This window comes from Hermetia illucens, chromosome 5 (assembly GCF_905115235.1).
Source record: "Hermetia illucens chromosome 5, iHerIll2.2.curated.20191125, whole genome shotgun sequence".
Taxonomy (NCBI): Eukaryota; Metazoa; Arthropoda; class Insecta; order Diptera; family Stratiomyidae; genus Hermetia; species Hermetia illucens.
The window spans coordinates 83,464,852-83,488,934 of record NC_051853.1 but is presented as its reverse complement, the minus strand read 5'-3'; the positions used below and the strand labels follow the sequence as shown (position 1 = coordinate 83,488,934).

Sequence of the window (24,083 nt, the reverse complement as noted above, 5' to 3'; positions counted from 1 at the left end):
GACAATGAAGATTTCCATCCTCCTATTTTGAGTATTGAAAATTGATGGGGTCAGAATTATTCCCTTTACAATACTCTCAGTTACGCTACGCCTTACATCCATACCGCAAAGCACACTTAGGTTAAAGAGCTATACAGATGTCTATGTTTAGATAGGTAGGATCTTTAGGGAAGGTTTGGTCCATTTGCATCAGATAATTTTTTTGTTAACCTTTGAGCAAAGGGCAGGCTCTGGGGGGACTTGAAAATCACGACGTAAATGATAAAGGATTATTATTTAAAGTGCTATCAGACACGGTGTAATGAACTTGGGTGGACTTTGTTTCCTTTAAATGTCTTCATGTGTCATGTTCGCCAACTCTCACCCAAATAAGGTATTTATTATGGGGAGAGCACGGGGAATTATTGCATTTCTTTTATCTTCCATGGTAAATCCTGGTAAATTATTCTTTAGACTTAATTTTGATTACTGTTGCCTCAGAAGACTAATCTAGCTTCGGTCGATTTAACACCCGTCCTAGGTCTCTATGGCAATTCCAAGGATGTTCTCATTTGATTCATTGGGTTGAAAAAATTAGATAGATTTCCATATCTAACTATATGTTGTCCTAGAACACTCACTGAGCATTGAGCTGTAAGACGGGTATACATATATTAGGAACTGCAAAATCCAAGTATCAATCGAACTCCGTGGCTGGTACGTCGTCGGTATCCCTGTTATGCGCATTTTATCTGCATTTGCGGTGAATAACATCACCAAATGCAAAACTGTTTATAAATTCCTTACCTTAGGGAGGGAAGGATATACAAATCATGAAGCGATATTGAGACCATACATCCAGTCAATGTATTCAGTGTGAAATGGATCGAAGTTCGGCAAATTCGTAATTGTAGAAGAAAATCCAGGTCACTGAATAGTATTCCAGAATATTTCTGAAGAAAAACTTACGGTGAGAATGAAACCGACTTGCAAGCACGAGTCAATGATAAATTTAGACAGTTTTAATATACAAAGCAGTGTTTATCAAAATGAAGTTGGTCATTTAATTGGAGGAATTACGATTGGGCAGAGCCTGAAAAACAAGGTGAAGTTAAAGTAAGGAAAGCTTGGTGGTACTTCATTAACCGTATGTCAATACCCGGGTACCCACTGGCATATTGTTTCTGAGATATCTTAGGTGTTTGATGCAAGATCATTAAATGCTTCCAGATACTCGTCATTGGAATTAATTGACGTCCATTCGTATACGTTATATTATTTAATTATCTAAAAAAGTTAATAAAGTTAAGATCTAAAGTTCAGTAACCCTTTGTTCAATACCCGACGGGTAACCACATGTAGAAACTTAGCTCACCTACCCAATTTCATAGCAATGAATAGTGAACCCATTATTGGCTAATATTAGCAAATAATAGATTTTTTTTTTACTTTTTGTTTTATTTGTATTAAAACTAAGATAAAAATGGTATGTTCAGATTTTTTTTATAATTGGTTATCACTTTATACAGCTTGGGTCGTATACCATCCGACGGCTTGATTCACTACCTAACGTGTGTGGAACAACTTAAAATATTCCGGGTGAAGATGGGCTGCACATTCATCTACAACAGGGTAAAAACCGGTATCCGGTCTAGGCCTGCCTTAATAAGAAACTCCAGACATCCCGGTTTTGCGCCGAGGTCCATCAATTCGACATCCCTGACCTACCCCATCGCTCTATCTCAGGCAGGGTCTGCCTCGTCTTCTTTTTCTACCATAGATATTGCCCTTATAGACTCTCCGAGAGCATACTCAACCATATGGATTAAGTGACCCCCCACGGTAACCTATTGAGCCGGATTTTATCTACAACCTGACGGTCATGGTATTGCTCATAGATTTCATCGTTATGTAGGCTACGGAATTGTCCATCCTCATGTAGGAGGCCAAAAATTCTTCGGAGCATTCCTCTCTCAAACGCGGCCAAGAGCTCGCAATTTTTCTTGCTAAGATCCCAAGTCAACAGAGGAATGAATATATGAGGACTGGCAAGATCATTGTCTTGTACAGTAAGAGCTTTGACCCTATGGTGAGACGTTTCGAGCGCAACAGTTTTTGTAAGGCTCTGTTGGCTGCCAACACGCGCGCAGATTTCATCATCGTAGCTGTTATCGCATGCGATTTTCGACCCTAGATTGGAGAAATTATCAACGATCTCAAAGTTGTAGTCTCCTACCTTTATTCTTCCCATTTGACCAGTGCGGTTTGATGTTATTGGTTGGTTGGTTTTTGGTGCTAACGTTGCCAGCATATACTTTGTCTTGGCTTCATCGATCTGGACGAAGGCAATTTGTAGGTCTCAGTCGTTCTTCCCATGATGTGGTAGTTGGGTGGACTTAAAGAGGATCGTACCGCTCGCATTTACCTCAGCATCACGGATCACTTTTTCGAGGGCCAGGTTATAGAGGGCGCTTGATAGAGCATCCTCTTGTCGTAGACCGTTGTTGATGTTGAATGGTCTTGAGAGTGATCCTGCTGCTTTTATCTGACCTCATACATTGGTCAGGGCAGCCTAGTCGGTCTTATTAATTTCGTCGGGATACAGAATTCTCTCACGGCCGTATATAGTTTTACCCTGGCTATGCTATCATAGGCGGCTTTAAGGTCGATTAATAGATAGTGCAACTATTGTCCATATTCCAACAGTTTTCCATCGCTTTCCGCAGAGAGAAAATCTGATCTGTTGCTGATTTGCCTGGAGTGAAGCTTCTTTGGTATGGGCCAATGATGTTCTGGGCATATGGGGCTATCCGGCCTAGCAAGATAGCGGAGAATATCTTTTAGATGGTACTCAGCAACGTAATACCTCTATAATTGCTGCACTGTGTGATACCTCCCTTTTTATGTATGAGACAGATAATGTCTTGTTGCCAATCGTCAGGCATTGAGTTGCTGTCGCATACCTTGGGCACAAGTTGATGAACCACTTGGTGTAACTAGTCGCCTCCATATTCAACTAATTCGGCTTTAATTCCATGCGCTTCTGGCGACTTATGACTGTGAATTGCGTGCCCGCGTTCTTTGAGAATGCAACATTACTCGGTATGCGGCATTCTTCCGTTCCGTTGCTAGTTTACATTCATGGTCAAACCAGCCGTTCCGACTTTTTTTGCGGCTGGAGCCAAGTATGTTTCCGGCCGTATCAATGATAACGTTCTTCAGGTGGTTGTGAAGATCATTTGTTGATGCTTCATCTCAAGGATCTCTGTTGACTGCGGTTATTGCGGCATCCATTTCCCTCTTATAGGTGTCGCGGAGGGCTATGTTGTGGATGGCTTCAGTGTTAACTCTCACCTGATTGTCAGAGGGGATTCCGGGTGGTGTTGTTATTTGAGCTCGGAGCACCATGCCAATGAGATAGAGATCCGAGTCTATATTGGCCCCCTTATATGTTCTGACATTCATCAAGGCTGAGAGGTGGCGGGGTTCAGTCTACACGTGGTCAATTTGGTTGAAAGTGGTCCCATGTGGAGACGCCCACGTATGTTTGTGGACCGCCTCCCGCGCAAACCAGGTACTTCCAACAACCATTTCGTGTGACACTGCTAATTGGATAATCCGCAGTCCGTTATAATTTGTATTTTGGTGTAAGCTATGGAAGCCAACGTATCGTATGAATATGGGCTCCTTCTCTACTTGGCTGTTAAAATCCCTAAGTATGATTTTTATATCATATCTGGGACAGGCTTCGAGGGTTCGTTCAACTACCTCATAGAAGGTATCCTTCTCCGACTCTGTAGTCTCCTCTGCAGGGGCGTGAACGTTAATGAGGCTTATATTTCTAAATTTTCCTCGCAAGCGCAGAGTACATAGTTCGCTTATGTTTTCAAAACCGATAACAGCAGGTTTCATTTTTTAGCTGACTAAGAAACCTACACCGAGCACATGGTTTAGTGGATGGCCACTATAATATATGGTGTAGCAACTATTCTCCAGGAAACCGGTCCCTGTCCAACGCATCTCCTGTAACGCTGTCATATTAGCCCTATATTGGGACAGGGTATCGGCTAGCTGCTCAACAGCGTTCGGTCTGTACAGAGAGCGCACGTTAAATGAGAAAATGCGCAAATCGTTAATTCGTTGGCGTTGCCGTGTTCATCGTTGTCAAATCCATCCTGTCCGAGGCTCCTGTTGAGGCTTCGTAACAAGTTGTTTTCCGTGTAGGGTTGTCAGCTCAACCCAACCCCCACAATGAAGGACTAGTTGGTACATTTGGTCCCGTTTTTAGGCGGAGGAGAGTCGCCTTCATCCTTCTCCATCTGCAGTTTTTCATAAAGAAAGAAGTCCCAGCGATCACCACGTGGAAGTGGAGATAGGGTTTAGTAGTAGAGCTGTTCGTGTTGGTTCAGCAGGCGTTTCTCAGGTTGTATACTCCATCGTGAGTACCAATCCAAGTTTCGCCCTGGGACCTATCTACCCTTTGATCGCTGGGTGGGTCTATCACTACCCACTAACGATCTTGGTAGATGAAAGGCTTGGCTCCTAGAGAGCCACATATCTACCCCAGAAGGCTATATTCCGTATCAGCCCATCCTGCGGCCGACTATCCCACTGCTAGTCGAACAACGAAATCCCATGTTTTCTGGCAAGGAAACTTTACCAATGGCTCAGGGAAAAGTCCGATGGATATCTGAATTTCAAATCACATTCAACTCGCCCAAGTGGTACAAAATTCAAAGGCGTTGGCTGGCAAAGGTGTCCCGGGTATTTAGCGAATCTGGTGGAAAATTACCTCTCAGTGAGGACTCTGCTGCGGGACGGATGAGGGCCCCAAAGAGTACGTTGTCGCAGGGTACCGCAGGGATCGGTACTGGGTCCATGTTGTGGAATATCATGTATAATGGGATGCTTGCTTTTCCTGTCTCAGAGGGGACTACGATTGTCGGCTATGCGGATGATCTGGCTGTAGTTGTTACAGCAATACACCCGGAAGATGTGGAGGTAAGAACAGTGAGAACGGTAAATTCCTGGCTAGAAAGAGCCGGACTGATCTTGGCGGTCGTGAAAACGGAAGCTGTCTACATAACGAACCGCAGGAAAAAGAACATTGCCATAATGAAAGTTGGTGGATATGCAGTCGTGTCGCCAAGTGAGCTTCAGAGTATGCATGCCAAAAGGCAGCCAATGCCGCCGAGGTGCTTGCAAAAATGTTGCCGAATATTGGTCTGCCGAAACACTGTCGGAGGTCGCTTCTAGCTTGCTTTACTCATCGCCTGTGTGAGAAAAGACATTTGGAGACTCTCAGAGACGGAAGGTGAACTCGGTTTACAGACTGATAGCTTTGAGGGTTTGCAGTGATTTTAAAACCAGGTCAGATGAGGCAGCATTGGTGATAGCGGGCATGATCCCTGTCGCCATTCTGGCGAAAGAAATGAGTGTACCGTACCATGCAAGTCGTATAGAGGGGCACACAGAACATGGGAATGCGGCAAGGTCAGAGTCGCCTGCTCTCTGGCAACACAGGTGAGACGAGTCTACTAAGGGTCGCGCAGGCTCATTCCGAACAGTAGGACGTGGGTTGAGTGGAAACATGGGAAAACAAACTATCACATTACCAAATTCCTTAAGGGGCACAGTGGTTGCTACAAGCCCTATCTTCACCGCTTGGATTGGATACCGCCGTTTGCGGAGTGTGTGATGTTCATGGGGAGCAGAAACCTAAACCGTTGGGCAAGAGTATGAGCCCAGTGCACTTAGTTATGGAGATGCTGAGATCGAAGTAGAACTGGCTTACGGATTCCTCTACAATCGTGAAAATAGTTCAGAATAAACAGATGGCATGAAGACGATGAGACTGGGCCATTTGCCATCTTTAATGACTCCCGATGGCCAAAGTTCGGTTACACGGCATAAATCTCTGATGATACCAGCACATACCTTAGGGAGTAGATCACTTCGACTTTCTTATTCCGAGTAACTTTCTGGAGTTGATTAGCAATGCCACTACTGGATATCCATATCACACTAAATTGTCGTACATGCTAAATATACTTACACAAGAAATACGCAAAACCTTTCATACCTGAAAGGACGAGCTTCCAATTTTCGACTTGTTGTCGAGATTGTCTCATATCGCTGCCCCCTATTTACCGTTAACGCTTTATTATCCTTATAGCTAAATAAGTCACTTGCAGAAACCCCACATGGTTTTGTTAAATTTGTTGCTCATTTAGGATAGCTTTTTGCATCGGGTTATTTGCTTTACTCCGCGTCTTTTCCTTTTAGTTACATGTTGAAACTCTCGCTAATAACACTTGTTACACCCCCAAGCTATATGCTCGTGTATCAGCCTCATCATTTACATACAAGTATACATATGTAGGATAATGATGAGATATTTTAACATTGCTTTGTTCTCCTTTCGGTGATGGCATTTTCAAGCACTTGTCCTCTTTTTCCAATGAGTTTTTCCCTTGAAGTAATGAGAATTCTTCGGTCAAATGGTTTCACATTTACTTGCGCTCATTTCTTCGCATCAAAATAGAAACACTCAAAAATCTTCCCCGTCCTCCAAAGCACAGTCTTATTAATATTGGGCTTTGAACTTACGCAGAACTGAGGATGCTGGCTAAGGACCATCTACTTCAGAAACTTATGAACGAAAGAGTAATTCGAACTCTTAGTTAACTACATATATTATGGCATCCTTTCCTCTTGATTCGGTTTCTTTTTCGAGGATGGTACTCATGCGGAGTCATCTTCTGTTTTGGTCTCTCATGCCGCAAGGGTGGAGACATAAATTCTTATTGAAATAAATCTATTCAGGGCAAAGTTTCAGTTGGGGAGCACACATATCCCCGGAGAGTTACTACTCGTTCCCAGCCGATCACCAATCCTTTCCATGTTCTCGGTTTACTGTTTGGGCTAGCGAAGCATGGATATATGTCCATATGCATGTATGTAGAATGACAACCGAGTGAATGTAGGAACCACTTTCTATGGTTCCCCAGAAGTCACGTTTTATGATAGTTTGTGGGTAATAACTACTTCACTTTAATAGGAATATACTTTCATCTTTATTCTGCTAGAAGAAGAACATGCTGATAAGCGCAAGACATATTAGCCGGTCTAGATATGCGTTATTCGCTGAAAAAAGAGTGCTTCCAACTCGTAACTTCAATGCATATGAGAAATTGGATCCTTTTGTTGAACGAAATGAAAATGTACATTGTAAAAGAAAGAATGTTATTGGCTTCCGAGGATATCCTAGCTCTTCCGTCTGTCATTGAGTTTCATTCCACTAATGAATTCGCTGGAAATTCTGTTTGATGCTAGACGTCTGATCGGCATAATGGTAAAAGGGTTTCAGGGATTCCATTTATCCGGCGTGAATATGTTCGTCCGTCCCGCTAGCTCCAAATTGGAGAAATATGGTACCAGCACCGAATCTACCCCATCCTCATGTAAGTACTTGCAGACACATATTCCTAAGTGGAATGGACGTGCAGATAGACATATGTACATTCATGTGTGCTTCGGGTTCATCCCCAAACACAATCACGACCTCCAATCTCAAACAATCGAGTTTAACTAACAGAGACAATGGAGAGCTGGTGGCAAAGTCTTACCGTAGACATGTGTTCTGCACTGGGTGATTTTATTTTATTTTATTGAAAGCATCCAGCAGGTTTCAGTCTTAACTGACGGAGATTGAATTGATGTGCTCCACAGTTCAGAGGGATGTAATGCCGCAGGATTAAAGACTCGAATTGGATGGGGGAAGCTCTCATGGTTGTAGTTTAAATTGGAGAGTAATTGATATGATCACCCCACACGAAAGGGGCCAAAATTAATTTATTGGTTCAATGAATTTAATTTTATTAACCGAAAAGCTTGCGTCGTAACGCGAGTGTGCTTACAGCCTTATAATTGTATCTATTAAAGTATGTGATATGTTTGACACGGTTTTCCTAAAGAATGGCCCCAAGGAGTGAAACGTTTCGCTTTAACCTCCATTATGGGTTATTTGATCCGTACTGTGTCAATTCTGTCTGTTAATATTCTACTTTGCTTACAGCTGAAATGTTAGCTTCTCCCTAAATCTGGAAGCTGCCTAGCTCAAGCAGATTTTCACTGAAAATATCAATGTGATTACAGCGTATTGCTTTTAGTGGTAGCTTCCTCTGCTAAATTTGTTTTTAATATGAAATTCCAACAGCAATTGGTAGTAGGGTTGGCTTTGGTTCGAGATACATTTCTGCTGACAAGTGTCTTCTTAGTGTTTGTGGGAAAATGGAGTAATATAATTACTGATAATTGGGGATCGTAAATGTTCAAAACGTTCGGACTCAACTTGTCTAAGAAGGTACGCCTTTTACGTGTTCCATTCCTTGATACTAAGTAGAAACTGCATCATTACATTGATGGCCTTGGATACATTGAGTACGTGGGGGTTTGGAACATTGTGTTCATCTTGGAAAGAACTGAATGATCGAAGACTGTTACGTGTACGGTGACCTATTTACAAACGATTGCCAAACCAATCAGGAAGTCGTTCTAAATGCACTACTTTTAGGTTAACTGGAAGAACTACATGATTCGCAATTCTTTCTATTTATTTATATAATATAATTCCAACAAGCGGATATTTTGATGATGATGCGATTTCCTATGGCACATGTACACTTTTGCTTCCATCGGGAAACAAACGCTGAATTTTACGTAGGTATTTTGTGCTAATTCTTATTTTGTCAACGCGAAAATGTTTCATTTATTTCTTTTCAGCTACATAAGGGGAAATAGAACCATTACTAATTTGAATGTTCCGCGGTATGAGCGTAATGCTTGCGAAATCGTGGGAGAAGAATGTAGCAAGAAGGTTATATATATGATTGTCATTTACCACTTGGTGGGGTCTAGTACACCGACCACACTTTTGCACCATCATTCGCGGTAATCTGAAATGAGCTAAAGCTCCCACATGAGTTTTCGAGATTCCCGGACTCCTTCTTCACTGTTCTGCGTCAAATGCTCTTGGGGCGCCCCATTTGTTGACCATCCCGGGAGAATGGATAACAACCAGCACAATTGTCGGCCCCCCTTAATGCGTGATCTGCCACTTGTATTTTCCGATGACATCGCCTGCGAGTGTTCATAAAAACTATGATAGATGCTCGAAAAGGATTGGAGCGTTTTAGTGACAGTGTTGGTAGCTTTCAATGTGCTACTCCCATATAGCAACACAGAAAAGACACTAGCACAGAAAAGTTTCAACTTGATATCGGCGTTAAGATTGCTGATTTTCCAGATTTTAAACATAGCAGGGAGATCAGATCTAGCGCTATTAAAACGTCGGATAACATCCAGTTCGGTGTCGGATACCTTTGATTTCTTGTCCATCAATGCTGGTAAGGAAAATGCGATAACTCATCAGACTGAGAATTTTGATTTTAGTGGTGTTTATCTCCAGTCCAATTTTACTTGCATCTCCATCTAAATCCATAATCATTTGGCCGACCCGAAGAGAGAGAAACAGATGTCATTAGCATGGTCGGTGTTTGAAGAACGATCATCGTTCGTTGAAATCCACCACGTCCTCCGGACATGGAAGCATGAAGAACATCACCAATAGCAAGAAGAAATAATGTCGGTGACAATCCTGGCAGATTCCGCTTGGGAGACCAAATTCTTCAGAGATTTAATATCGATGCCACACGTGACATTTTGCGTCATTACATGTAACTCTGATAATAACTGAAAGTTTTACAAGAATGGCTCTAACTGCGCAAAGTACGTCAAAAAAACTCCCTGTTCACCTTGTCGAAAGCTTTCTCCAAAACAATGAAGAGCGAGTGGAGTGAAAATCTAAACTGAAAGCACTGTTCTAAAATAATCTATAAGGTGTTGATGTGGTCAACGCAGAGGGATCCAGAGCTGAAACTAGCCTGTTCGCTGTCCACCAACCTTTCGAGATGTTCTTTGATGGTTTTCAGGATTATTTTATTTATATAGCTAGACCTAGGCCTTCACTTAACTTTGAACGACTTTTCAAATATTGAAGGAATGGTTATATCAATCAAAATATTCTTCCACGCTAGCGGCACATTGTTTTCATTTTGCTGGTAATCTACTTATTCTCTCCCGGTAAGAGGACGGCGGTTTCGCAGCGAACAAGTCATCGTCTCATTTTTGCACTTCTTCAATTTTTGGAAGTGCGTATCTGTAAACGCGTGTTGCATCGACCGGAATAGGTGGTAGTTGAGAGGGGTCATGTCTGGAAGAAACGCTGAATGAGCGAGAACTTCCTACTCCAACTTCAACAGGGTTTCCATAACCGCTTTCACAGCATATGGCAGATTTTAGTTCAAATCGTCAGCAGAGAAAGTGTGATTGTGAAACGGTTCATAATGGAACTTTCGATCAATTCATGTGATAACTTCCTTCCTTCCTTTCCAATCATTAGCCGCCTCGGTATAACCCAATGCTTTTGTAAGTTCTTTCAGCGTTTAAGCTGAGTTCTCGTTTAGCCATGCTTCCAGTGTGTTGTCTTGCAACCTTTTTCGCTTATCGGGCCGTTCTTTATCATCCAGGTCAAAATTTCAACCTTTGGAGTTGGAGTTGGCACCAATATCTACATGTTGAGTCTGAAGGAGCAGATTCATTATAAGCATCCACAAGCAATCGGTATGTTTCGCGAGCCATTTTTCAACCGATTTAAATTATTTGAAGCGTACACAATCGATGATGTCTCTTTACTGACTTCTGGTGGGAAATGTCTACATAGTTTAAATTGAGATAAACAGTACCTGGTATTTGTCAGGAATTTGGCTGATTTAAAATTAAGTTAAGTTCATAACACCTTCGTAGCGATAGGGAACATGCAAATACCCCTTCAATCGTCACAATCAAGATGGGAGGGAACTCAGATTCCCAGGTTCCCATACGAGTGGAAGTAACTTATTTGCAGTAGCTACAGGTGCAGAAATAGAGTCAAACCAAGCGGCTTTACACCGTTTGAGTAAATTGATGGTTGGAGTAGTTTCTCTTCTGCCTATGAAAACAGCTCGGAGACTAACCATTTCATCCGTAAGAATCTTAACTTCACTGGGTGTGATACGTTTAAAAACCGTGACGAAGTGTTCCTTTTACCTCTTCGGCCGCTCGTTATCGGGGATCAAGAGTCACCCATTAATGCCCTTCTCAGGCCCATCGAAAGTTTTTTTGCAATGCGGTATATACTTCGAAAATCATTTCGGTCTGCAGCAACTTACGCGTCCCTGACTACACACTATTTTGAATAATCTGAGCTCGTCATGCCTACCATCACTTGCAGCGGTGAATAGAGCCTTCAATCCATTCCGTTCATCAGTTTGTTTCCACCGTTCTGCAATCATCCAGATCTTATGCGGCCAATAACCGCATAGCACCCGAGGGAAAAGCATTTTTAATTAACAAGATAACTTTCCCACTGTCGACAACTAGATCATACAATCGGTCGATGTTGAACTTGCGGAGTCACAGCTCTTCAATCCAGCGAGACGCAACATGCAAGCGACTATCAGATGATGATTTCTTGTTACGGACATCCAGAGTAACTCATAAATTTACTGCTGATCGGAAAGTGTCCATCTGATTACTCGTACATTATCGGTCAGTTGAAACCCAACTGACCTTCTCCACTATATCGGAGGCCTACGTTGGTGAACAGCAGTGTACAGTTGTTGCGGTCCTTAACGTGGTCCAATATCTTGGTGTCAGAAGTCTGTCAGGAATCGTCAAGAAACCGCGACTTGGTCTAACCCTCAGAAGCAATCCAACACCAGATTGACTTGATTTTCCAGAGTACACAAGCACATTGCTGTAAGAGGGGCAGGACTTCTCTCCAGAGTCTCACCATTTCACTTCGCTCCGGTCCAAAATGCCCAGGCCATATCATTGGAATTCCAGTTCAAATTGGGGGAAGCGAGTATTCAGTAGGCCCTTGATACTGTTGTCGACGAGCGTGCGCACATTACCGAAAGCAATAACAGTCCGTTTTTGAAAGCCAAAGGTCGTAGTTGTAAGGTCAGTCCCTATTCGAGGCCACGTTGACGTTTCGGTGACAGTAAAGTTTTGAAATTTGTAGGTTGCTGGCCCATAAATTTCTATCCCTGTTAGTCAACCCTTACAATAAGCTGGGAAGACTTTGAGCATATTGTAAAGCCCCTACTGCAGCAGGTGCTGGCAATTCTCAGGTTAAAATGGTATGATCAGCGTATCCCTCGGCTGCAATACTGGAATACAACATTTGTTAACACCCTAGGAGCTAACCATCTAATATATTCTATATTAGTGGTGAGAAAATCCTGCCCAGTAGAAGGTAGTTCTAATGTGAGAGTAGATCATCTGAGCACAGTTGAAAGGAGTAAGTAGCTCCCGAAGTATACGCCCCCTATATGTGTAAAATGAAAGTTGTATGTAGAATAGAAAAAGCTACTTTAGAGAAGAAAATCTGGCAAGCAGCAACATTTATAACTACGTTTTTCACTGTTTTCAGTAAAAATGATTTTAGCCAAATTGGACTTTTCTTTTTCCTTCTTCTGCTTATTATTATTCTTATCTTCGATCGTGTGATAAGAACCTGGTTCCAGCAGATGATAGCCCGACAGTCAGCTTCTTAGCGCCAATGATGACTCTGTTGAAGTATTCCGCAGGTATCTCAAGTTACAGTTTATTCCTGTCTACCCCTCAATCAGGTATACTATATAGGAATCCCAATGTGTTACTGTTGTCCGGATAGCTGAGTGCTTAGAGCGTAAGGCTGTCGTACGGAAGGTCGCGGTTCAAATCTCGCTGGTGGCAGTGGGATTTGTATCGTGATTTGACGTCGGACACCAGTCGACTCAGCTGTGAATGAGTACCTGAGTCAAATCAGGGTAATAATCTCGGTCGGGCGCAATGCTGACCACATTGCCTCCTAGTGTACCGTTACGGTCTTGAATGAAGTGTTCTGACACATTTCAAGGCCCTGATCCAACATGGATTGTTGCGCCAAAGATTATTATTATTAATGTGTTACTGGGATTTCTTAATATTTCTTTTATTTCAGAATTGCCCTTAATGCCAAATTTTATCATTATATGATCCGACATAAAAGATTCATCCGACAGGAGCTCCTGAGTACCTCATTCATAAGAGTATGTCTAGTACCCTTTGCCTAGTATTAGTTAGAAGTTTTGACATGTTTCCTGCTTTATATACTTCTAACCCGTTGCTAAGGACAAAGTCCTCCTTCCATTGGTGTCGCTGCATGTCCAGATCGCATCATGTGCGTTGGCATCGCAGCGGAGAAGAAAAGTGTGCAATGAAAAGTGCCTTTCTCTTGTAATACTTCACCAGTGCCTAATGATTAATTCCGATAGTATCTGAATGTCACCTTCGGGGTTGCTGATACTACGACTGTCTCTCAAATGCTTCTGCAAGAGCTTGGACCATCACTGAATATCCGGTCAGGAACTCTAAAAGCTTTTGGTTTTCGCATGGGGAATCCCAAATAAAGTGCACACTTCTTCCTTGGAGACCACGAATCTGGTCAAGTTTTCTGAGCTAGGTAGGGTACCTAGGTAGGCCAAATTTTCAAAGCCGGTAGGTAGGTTAGATCTTCAGAGACAAAACCGGGACAGCTTCTCCATTTGCAATTGGAGACACTTTCAAGGTTCCCAAAGAATTGTTTACCTAATGCTCGAAATCTAGCAATAGCAATCGCAAAGGAAGTGCCTGAGGATTTCTTCCTCATGTCCGCAAATTTGACAACTTTGGTGGTGCGAATTGTATAATACAACAAATTGAACGGTGTGATCCTCGTTAAAACAGCGCACCGAGAAGATCGTCATAATCCTGTATCCATTAGCATGTGTCTAATCTAAAAACTCTCGGGCCAAAATCTCCTTAATTTGCCCTCACATCTGAAATCAGTATCTATTAATTAGCGCGAGTGGATGCCACTTATCATGCCGACTTCACCCAATGATGGTCCGTTAGCCTCCCATTTTCTTTCTATGATATATTCATTTGACCGGGAACCCAGAGGAGTGCAACTTTAAACGTCAGCTCCGAGACTGTTCCGCGTGGCACTCAGTACAAAACCTGAATTGGCACCTGGCTCTCTGTCAAAACATATGTACATATAATAGTTTTTTAAATCTATTTTCAAAATTGACCACGGAATTCCCACAATAGAAGCACGGGACTCTTTTCTTCCGTTCTTTGTAGCCCTTGTTCCTCTTGCGTGTCGTTTGTCCTTACGGATTGCGTCGCTTTATTGAAAGATATGTACTGGCAGTACCGAATTCGACGCGGAATTGCACGTATAGCTGCAGGCAGGTAGACATGTGTCTAAGACTTTACGATCTTTTCCGCGTGTATAAGTCATGGACTTCCTGTGAAGACGTTGCTAACCCACGTACTCGTTAAGCATGATGTTTAGCATCACATCAACATTACTAGCTCCCTTATTTTTTCTAAAGTGCATCCATCACTATTGTACTGATCCACGACCTTACCCACTCTATCGCGGACTGGGTTTTTTCTCCGCCCTAGACTTAGTCAATGCATATCATCAAATTCCTAGAGCTTCGGAAGATATTCCGAAAGTTGCAATATGCACCCCTTTCAGACTCTCCGAGTTCACTAGGTTAACTTTTGAACTATGTAGTGCCGCGCTAACCCATCAGAGATTCAACTACGAAAACTGCAATTTTGTTTCGTTTATTTGAATTGGTGATCCGTATGCATTTTCCGCTTTTCGAGCACCTGGAGTGTAGTTTTCAATACCTTCTTGAAGCCAGTGTAGTGGTCAACATTGAGAAATGGAAATTTCTATCACAGTAGGTAATATTTCCCGGCCTCTGATTACGCCTAAAAGCATCCGATTGGACTAAATCAAAGTGCAAACGATTTCGATCTTCCCGCTTCCGAAAACAGTTAGGGACTTGAGAAGCTGTTCAAATATTAAACTCCTAACGTTGTTTCATGCCTAAAGCTTCACATTATTAATTGATCCTTAATGTTTACCTATCTGGGGGGAAAACCAAATACTCCCACTTGATTGCGGTGCCTAGAGACTGTCCAGGCGTTAGAGACAGTTGGTGGAAGCTACACTTCTGAAATTCTCTCAAGAAGTTGGGCATTATCATAGCTTCACTAAAAAGTGTCTGGAAGCGAATAACGTAATTGCCAATATCGTCTCCTCCGTCAATTTTCCGACAATCGGGAAGGTACAGAAGGGCTCAACATTCAGTAAATATTGCGAGTCCTCAAAGAAGGGCCACATATTCCTACCGATTTCCATAAGAAAATATTTCGCACCTTCCACGATCTAGCACATCCAGGCATTCGGACAACCAATTGGTTAGTCGCCACAAAATATTTCCGTCCATGAGGAAGGACAGTAATACTTGGGCCGGATAGTGCATCGCAATTCAGAAGTGCAAAACTATGTAACCAGCAAGGAAAGAGGTAGGCGTGTTCACACAGGCTGAAGAAATGCCTAAAAAATACATTTATGCACAATCTTGACCCGAAGCTCTCTGTTGAGAGAGGAATTCACGGTTCAGTGTGCTGAGAGTTATATGCATCAAGAATGACGTTCGAGTCTTTCCTTTTCTTACAGTTAGTGAAAGTTTTCGACTTTAAGGGTCACTGGACAACCTCCTATTACTCGCAGCTTAACGAGATGGTTGGAAGATGGCACAGCACCGTGAAAACCGCTATAATGATCCAAACCGACCCTTCTTGGCCGCAAAGCCTGCCGTCATTTTACCTGGCCTGCAAACTGCTAGTCCCGGAGGATTTCCAACTAATCCCACGGAATTGTATATCAGGAGAACATGAGATCCCCTAATGACCTTGTATTCGAAATTAGGTCCAGCCTTAAGACCACCTCTACGGCAAGCAATGGAAAAACTGTTGGAATATGGACATCAGCTGCACCATTTGTTCATTGACTATAAGGCCATGAGAGAATCCCAATGAAATTGATAAGACTGACTAGGCTGAACCTGGCCAATGTGGGAGGACAAATATGAGCAGTAGGGTCACTCTCGAGACCATTCGATATCAACAACGGTCTAAGACAAGCGGATGCCCTATCATGTGTCCTCTTTAACTTACCCTGGAGAAAGTGATCCCTCATGATGAAGTAAATGCGAGGGGTATGATCCGCTTTATATCCACGCAACTACTGGCCTATTCTGACGACATCGACATCATGAGAAGAACGGCCTGAAATGTACAGTCTACCTTCATCGAGATCGAGCAGGCGGCGCGAAATATCGGACTGAACATTAATGAATGCAAGACGAAATATATGGTGGTAAAGTCAGCACCGAAAACCAAAGCCAACAACATCAAACCGCACTAGTCAAACGGGAAGAATAAAGATAGGAGACTACAACTTTGAGATCATTGATAATTTCCCGTATCTAAGGTCGAAAATCACAGCGGATCACAGCTACGACGATGAAATCCGCGCACGGTTGTTGGCTGCCAACAGAGCCCATTACAGCTTATAAAAACTGTTCCGCTCGAAACGTCTCACCATAGGTTCAAAGCTCTTACTATACTATACTTACTGTACTGGCAATGATCTTGCCAGTCCTTATGTTTTCCTCGAAGACTTGGGTTCATAGCAAGAAAAATTGCAAACTCTTGCCCGCGTTGAAAAGAAGAATCCTCGCAAGATGATTTGGCCCCCTACATGAGGATGGACGATTCTGCAGCTTACATAACGACAAAATAAACGAGCAACACCAGAACCGTCTGGTTATGGATAAAATCCGACTCAATAGGTTGCGGTGGGCGGGTCATTTAATCCGTTTTTGTGAGTCTATCAGGATAATATCTATGGTAGAAAAAGAAGACGACGCAGACCCTGCGATGGAGCGATGGCGTAGGCTAGGACGCCAGACAGATTTATGGATGTCGAATTTGTGGACTCGGCGCAAAACTGGGATGTCTGCAGTCCCTTATTAAGGTAAACCTAGACCGGATACCGGTTGTTTCACAGTTAATGATAATGATGGTGAAAAGGTTCAGAAGAGCATCGGTCTCCATCGCTGCGGTTTTGGGAAGTTACATGTATTTCCCGGCACATGCCGACAGTTTTGCTCTCTTTCATATTGGTAATGTAAGGTCTGTGGTCCTAACCCATTCCTCTATGTCCTCCGTCGTGCAGTTTACCAGAATAAGACCTGATCAAAAGCAGGTAGAAAACTATAAACGAGTTCCTACACCAAATTAGAGAAATTATCCTGAGAGTGCGCTTACCATATGGCCCAATTTCCGTAGTATATCATGCGATGGTTGGTTGGTGGTTGCTTCAATGTGGCTTCGGTTATCACTATTATAATATAACGAACGGAAGAGTGCGGCCCCTCAACGACCATACGCAACTTAATATATAATAGTTGATTATTTACACTAAGGATTCGTTTTCCTTTTGGGTTTCACGGTGGTTTTTATACGATTTCACATGTTAAAATCGTTACAATATAAATGGTGTAAGCTGAAATAAATACATACTTGCAATAAGCCAATATATAAACAAAAGCATGAAATTGGTTATTCAAATACCAACATTAATTAGTAAATTAAAACCGAATCACGTGTTCCTCTCTTTTCTGGATTTCAATTATATTTCAAATCAAAATGCGAACGTCAGGTCTAAACCTTGAAAGCAAACAAATCTGGTTCTCATTTAATTAATGGGTTCTTCTATGTGAGATTTGAATTCATAGAAGTATTTTCCAAATATGTGAGTTTTGCTTCACATTTAATTCCTGCATATTGAATAAACCTTTTCCCTGGCAATGGCCCCATCCATGGAAGGAATGGGGAAATAATTGAAATTGGTTACATAATGGAGTAAGCCAGAAATACAATTTAAAGATACGTAGGGGCGCAGAAATCCGTAAAAATGAGTACGTTCTGATTCTTTTCCTAGAATTTTACAGTAATTACCATTCGTGGAAACTCCTTTTCAAAATACACACCGCACGCCCTATTTAACGAATGCGTGGTTTGAACTTTAAATTACAGAGCAAACATTCCGTGTTTACTTCTTTTCAGTAAATACTCCATTTAATTACCAACCCCAACGTGCAATCCCCGCTCATTTTCTCTCCTTCAGCTTTCGAATATGCATGGTTGCTCGCGTGTTATGTCGTAACATGTGTGCTATACATTTAACGTGTCCAAACAAACCCTACGAGTACATCCCAATTCATCGGAATCCTTCCAGTGAAGTCAATAATATAAGTATGCCTGGAAAAGCAGGAAAGCCCCAATAGGGTTTAATGTCTTAGTCCTTGCAAAAATGTAGTCTTTTAGGCGAGTCATCCACTGTCCATTAGAAAGTTATTGTCACAGGATAGATAAAATATGTATGAAGCGCCTCCTTTATAGGGAGCAAAGGGCATCGCTCCCAAACATTTGCCGTCTGCCAACCCAGGAACACTTTCTCAGAAAGCTAAGGGTGCACTTGGGAAAGTTTACACAACGAAGTACCTCTAATCTGTGTGGAGGATGTGAAACGTGCTGTTCCAGCCAATATTTCATACTTGAAAGGGTAGAACAGGGAAAATATTTGGAATATATTCATAAACGACTCTTCTTCTTCCACTGCCGTGAGTACAATTTAATGAAGGACTTAGACTTTGGTTGGGTTTAACGCCCTTGGTTCAGAATTTTGCAAGGACAAATCACTATTTATAGTACCAGATATTTTAGTATGGATCAATGGGAATTTTCCACAACGAAAATAAGTGAACATTAAGGAAGGAAAACCTGGAGTTAGAAAAGTAGTATTCTGAGCAAAAGGAAGCAACCAACAGATTAGAAAGCCTAAATTTACTAAACCGAAATGTAGTGCATGAAAGATATACATTAAACCTAAACCAGATATTGGGGCGAGGTGTTCGTATGCAATATGGGAGACTCTCTGACACTGCTGTTGGCGAAATGAGCCCTACGGTTAATTCCTCCCGGTATTTTCCTTTAAATTTTGGTTGCTTGGCATCCTGCTAGAAGATTCGAGAAATTAGTAAATAATCGCTAAATGGCCGGGTAATTGAACTTTTCGAATTAGGGAACGATTTGAGGTTATTTCTAGTAACGCTATTATTTTTGGGAATCATTAATACCGCACCAAATATGATGGTAGGTTGGTAGGTATCAGTGGCCGCTCCGAGGAGCCCAATTAGCGCTGTGGTGGGCCGTTTTGATGCTACAAACTGCTAAGACCGTGGCTGTTGTTATGGGAACAAGCAGGCAGAGTCTAGCCGGCTCGGATCTTCAGAGCCAGCCAGTAGCATTCACTAAGGAAAGCAGCTCTCCCACCCTGCAGCTAGAAATCTCTCTGAGGTCCCCAAAGAATGGTTTACCCAGTGTCTGTAGCCTGACTCTAGCTAGAGCTGGGCAATCGCAGAGAAAATGCATGAGGGTTTCCCTTCCTTCTCCGCAGCTTCGGCAATGCGAATTGTAAGACCGCCGTAATCTTGAATGCATTTGCACGCGTCTGGCACAGGAGCCTTCATGATCGGGCTAGGTTATAAGCGGGCCAAATTTTCCTTGACTTGGCACAGCTCGTAAGCCTTCGCCATCTTAGGCCCGCCAAATATGATAATGTACCGAATTATCCATGACATGATAATATCACACGATTCTGAGAAAAGAGAAAAGGAAAGAATTCTTAGGAAAATCGAAAGTCATCACGAGTTCAGGATTCGTTGGAAAAAGAATGGAGCTGCCTTAAAGGTGACTTGTCACTACTGTCGTTCTGCTTTTTTGATTTTTAAATATTCAGTAGAGCTACTGGATTTTTGACCTTGAAATACATTTAGAATTCATGAATTTTTATGGACTTTTGATATTTTATTTGTTATACTAAACATTGCGAAGTTAACTAAATTGTGTTTCTGTGTTGTTGACTTTGTCATTGCTTTAGGAGATGCGCTCGTTTGGGGATAGGGAATATTGTTTTTCCTTTACTTTTCTTCGATTATGCAAAGTTTGTAGCAATATTCATCAAAATTATTAAAATTTTTTCTTTTAAATTTGCGAACTCTCTTTTCAACCATATTAAAATCGGCTTATTGTCTGCCTGCCTTTTTTTTGTTTTTGAGGAGTTGGAAATCTTCAAACGACATTGGCCTGGACACACCATTGTGTGGGATTTTTACATACTAGAACCACCCCTGACTCCCACATGCTTCGTGGAACCACCAGAATCATTCCAGCTTTGTCATCTTTCTTTTCTACGCAGTATACGTAACTACGCTTTCTCGTCCCTTCCGCCTTTCGCAGTTTGCGGTGGATAGATGCGAGCATGGGGTCGATCGGATCCCAATCTTCTTGACGTGCTAGAATTCTTGGCTCTACATTTTCTGACACCAGAACCTTAATTGGGGTCTTGTCTAGGTTCTAAGTTCTTCCTTTCTTCCACAAATTTTGGACAGTGAAAGAAGGCGTGCTCTGAATCCTTTGGGACTCCATTGCAGTTTGGATAATCGGGTGATGTATCCAGTTCAAACCTGTACCTCATCCTTTATGCCCTGTGAGAAACTGGGTAAGGTTATAATTAATTTTGCCATGTCGTCTGGTATGGATGAGCCTGTGCGTTTAATGGCCTTTTCTCGAGCGTTCCCAAAGCTCTTGCCATCTCTCTTTCGGCGTTGTTAGTATGTGAGAAAGAAGAGATAGACTGCGTTGCAAATGTTCGTCATCTCATCTGCCAAGATGTAAATCGGTATCATTACCGAGATGGCGTACGCAGCATTATCTGAGACAGTCCTAAAGGCAGATCGCACCCTTAGGGTTGTTCTTCTGTAAGCTATACTCAATTGATGGGGTGAGCTGCCTTTCCCCAAATTAGGGCTACATAGAACAAAATCAAACTCTCTATCCTACCAATAATCCCCCTAGGAGTCCGTCTTGACCCTCAAACGTTCGGCATCATCCTGGCCAAAACCATACTTGCAGCGGATGCTTGGCATGAGTATAACTCAACTTCTTCGAGATGTTTTACAGCCACATCCAGCGCTATGTCGTCGGCATAACCCTCCACCATAGCGCCCTCGGGACGGGAAGATTAATATTTCACTATACACGATGTTGCACATCATTGAACCCAGTATGGAGCCCTGTGGGACTCCCGGGGAAACAACGTACTCCTGGGGTCTGTCATCAATATCTTACCAGAGCCTCCGATCTTGTAAATATCTATCGAAAATAGCGGCGATATAAGCGGGACTACCAATCTTTGTCGGGGATTTCCGTATCAAATTTCAATTGGACAAATTGAATTCATTCTTCACGTACAGGGTCACTATCACGCAATATTTGCTGATGCTAACTTTTTCATAAGTTACATCTTCGATCCAGCTAATGACCAATTTGATGGCATTTATGGTTGATGTAGAATACATACTTTCGATCTGAAATGTCAGTATATAACCCGCTTCAAGATTTTGCTCCTAGTATCAAGAAAAGATATGGGTCTGTTCGACGGAAGATTACCAGGCTAGGGGGCAGTATTTCTTCCCCTTCCATGCAACAAGAAATATCTCCTCGAACATGCACGCTTCGAACAATGGGCTTTACTGTGGCCTATTCTCATGCAAATTTCCAGTAGTTTCGCTGTAGTGACTACTGAAATCACCGTCACATTCAGAGGTCGCAGGAGGTTCGACGATTTTCATCGGAAGAGTAGGGGAGGTGTTATGCGGAGAAGAACGAAGTGAAGTGTAAATGCTAAGGCTTTAAATGTTAGTATCACCTTAAGTGAATATTCTGATATGATACATGCAGATACATTCGGGGCGAGGTGCAAATGGAACATGATTTATAATAAATATAATAAATAATAAATATTCGTTTGCACGATTTCAAGTAGATCTCAAAAATTTGTATGCGTACTTTCACCTCCTATTACTTTCACAAAGAAGTGAACACGACTTATTAGAGCAATTTTGTCGCATTTCCAATTTGCATCCCTTTAAATTCCGGTAACAACTCGCGACGGAACCTGTAATTTAATATATTAATGTGATTTGTCACTGTCGCCTTCTGACTCCCTTTGTTGAACCGTCTTCATTAATTCGATAGTTTCATAACGTGTACATACAAATGTAACAAATGAGTACATATGTGCATATGGTATATCCCCGCAATGAAGGCTGTCGGACTGATTTTCAGAATTTCTTTTTTCTCCTGGCAATTCGGGCACGTGTACCTCGGTACGATGTGAACACCGAATACTGTGGTAATTTTAATACGAACATGCACAATATGGGAATTCTTCTGGAATGGAGTCCTGTCGTTTGTCACCATTAGACGGCATATTTTTAGAAATAATGAATAGTCCAATAGCAATAGATTTCCCTTTCTCATGTTTATGTTCATACATAATTTTCGTAACAGGTATCATTTCCAAATTCAATATAAAGTAACAATGAATGTTATACTTATGTATATTTATGTATATTCCTTCGAAGAAATTATCGAACTCGACTATGTCTAGAATACAAGGTCACATCTAGATCGAGTATCTTCGGAGAAATTATAGCTATTACCTATCATGCCTGTAAGTGGTTGTCTTATTCTCCAAGCTAACCTAGGTAAATGCTGGTATTAATAATGAGATATTATGTAGGGTGTTCACTGGTTTTTCGTCACATATTGGGTTCCACTTTTCCAAAGTACTTTCGCCCCCATGTTTTTACCCCAGGCTATCTGACGTCCTGAGCTAAACCATAAGGTGACCCGCCCGCCAGAGCCTATTCACTTCGATCTTATAGGTCGATATTTGCTTAGGCACTCGTAGTGCGGTGGGTTAAGGTAAGACAAAAGAGTTTTCACTGTAAACTGCAAGCGCACTGCAAAGTACTTTGTATCTGGGCATGACATTCCGAGCAGCGATATATTCATTACTCAATTTGCAGCCCTTGGGTTGCATAGATAATTACAGGACTCATTGGAGGAACTGAATCCAGATTTGCAATTCCTTTGGATTATCTGATGCTCATGCACCTGTTTGGTAGAAAATATGAAGTTATCTTCAAACGGTACCCCGAGGTCTCAAAAACACCTCTCCATTGTCCTTTTGTTAGATCACTGGTCACTGTAGTGTAGAGGAGAAAATGTCTGATGTCTTAGCGAAAGGGGTTCAATTCCCTCATACCCGGACCGGAGCCAGCAATTGTAGTACCAAACTTGGAGAAGTCTGTAGCATTGGTTAATGCTGCTGTCTAAAACCGGAAGCAAGCCTCAATAATAACAGATGGCAGAGTCTAAACTACTTTAGTGTCCGTTTACAAATTCATTGGACACCAGATCTTTGGTAATGATGTGCTCCTGTTGCAGCGACTTGTATCACATCCACCAACGAAAATCTTGCGGTCCTTACACGAACCCAGTATATTTCGTTAGAAAGGGGAGTCGAATACAATGGACTACAACCATTTGAGTGCTCTGACATCATGCTTCCACCTCAAACACGCGTGCAGAAAAGAACAAGTCGGGAGACCGGAAGCTGGGCGCCTCAGGTATGAAAGGTTTTGTTTGCTTTTGAGAATGGGTCCGTTAAAGAAATCATCACTTTCCGCCCCTTCCACTTCCGCCTTTCTAGTGAATCTCAAAACTAAGACCAACTCCGAAGGGTTCTAGTCGAGACCTTTCATTTAATACCCAACATGACTACATTCGGTGAAAAATGTCTGGGCGCTCATAGTTCCCACTTTCTCACCAAATTTCGTGTCAATCGGTATAGCCGTTTCTGATAAAAGTTCGTGTGACAGACAGACATACCGACAGACAGACGGACAGAGTCGCTTAAATATTTGGGAGTAATGATTGACAAAAGGCTCAACTTTAAAAAGCACATTGAGTAACGATCTCGAGGATACAACCGAACATTGGTGGACGAAGTCAAAGTCGACGTCGTTTTATTTCAAGGATAGTTAGTTCCGTGCTACGCTACGCAGCTCCAGTTTCGGCAACCGTTCTGGAAAACAAATCAAACTGCGGAAAACTAGGAACGGCGTATCGATTAAGTGCACTACGGGTATGCA

General features: G+C 42.2%; 1 protein-coding gene across 2 annotated transcripts in view; it reads left to right on the top strand.

Moving 5' to 3' along the window:
* Window positions 1-24,083, top strand: part of LOC119658466 — a 267,894-nt gene that overhangs the window by 1,051 nt on the left and 242,760 nt on the right. The gene's annotated exons all lie outside the window — the stretch shown is intronic.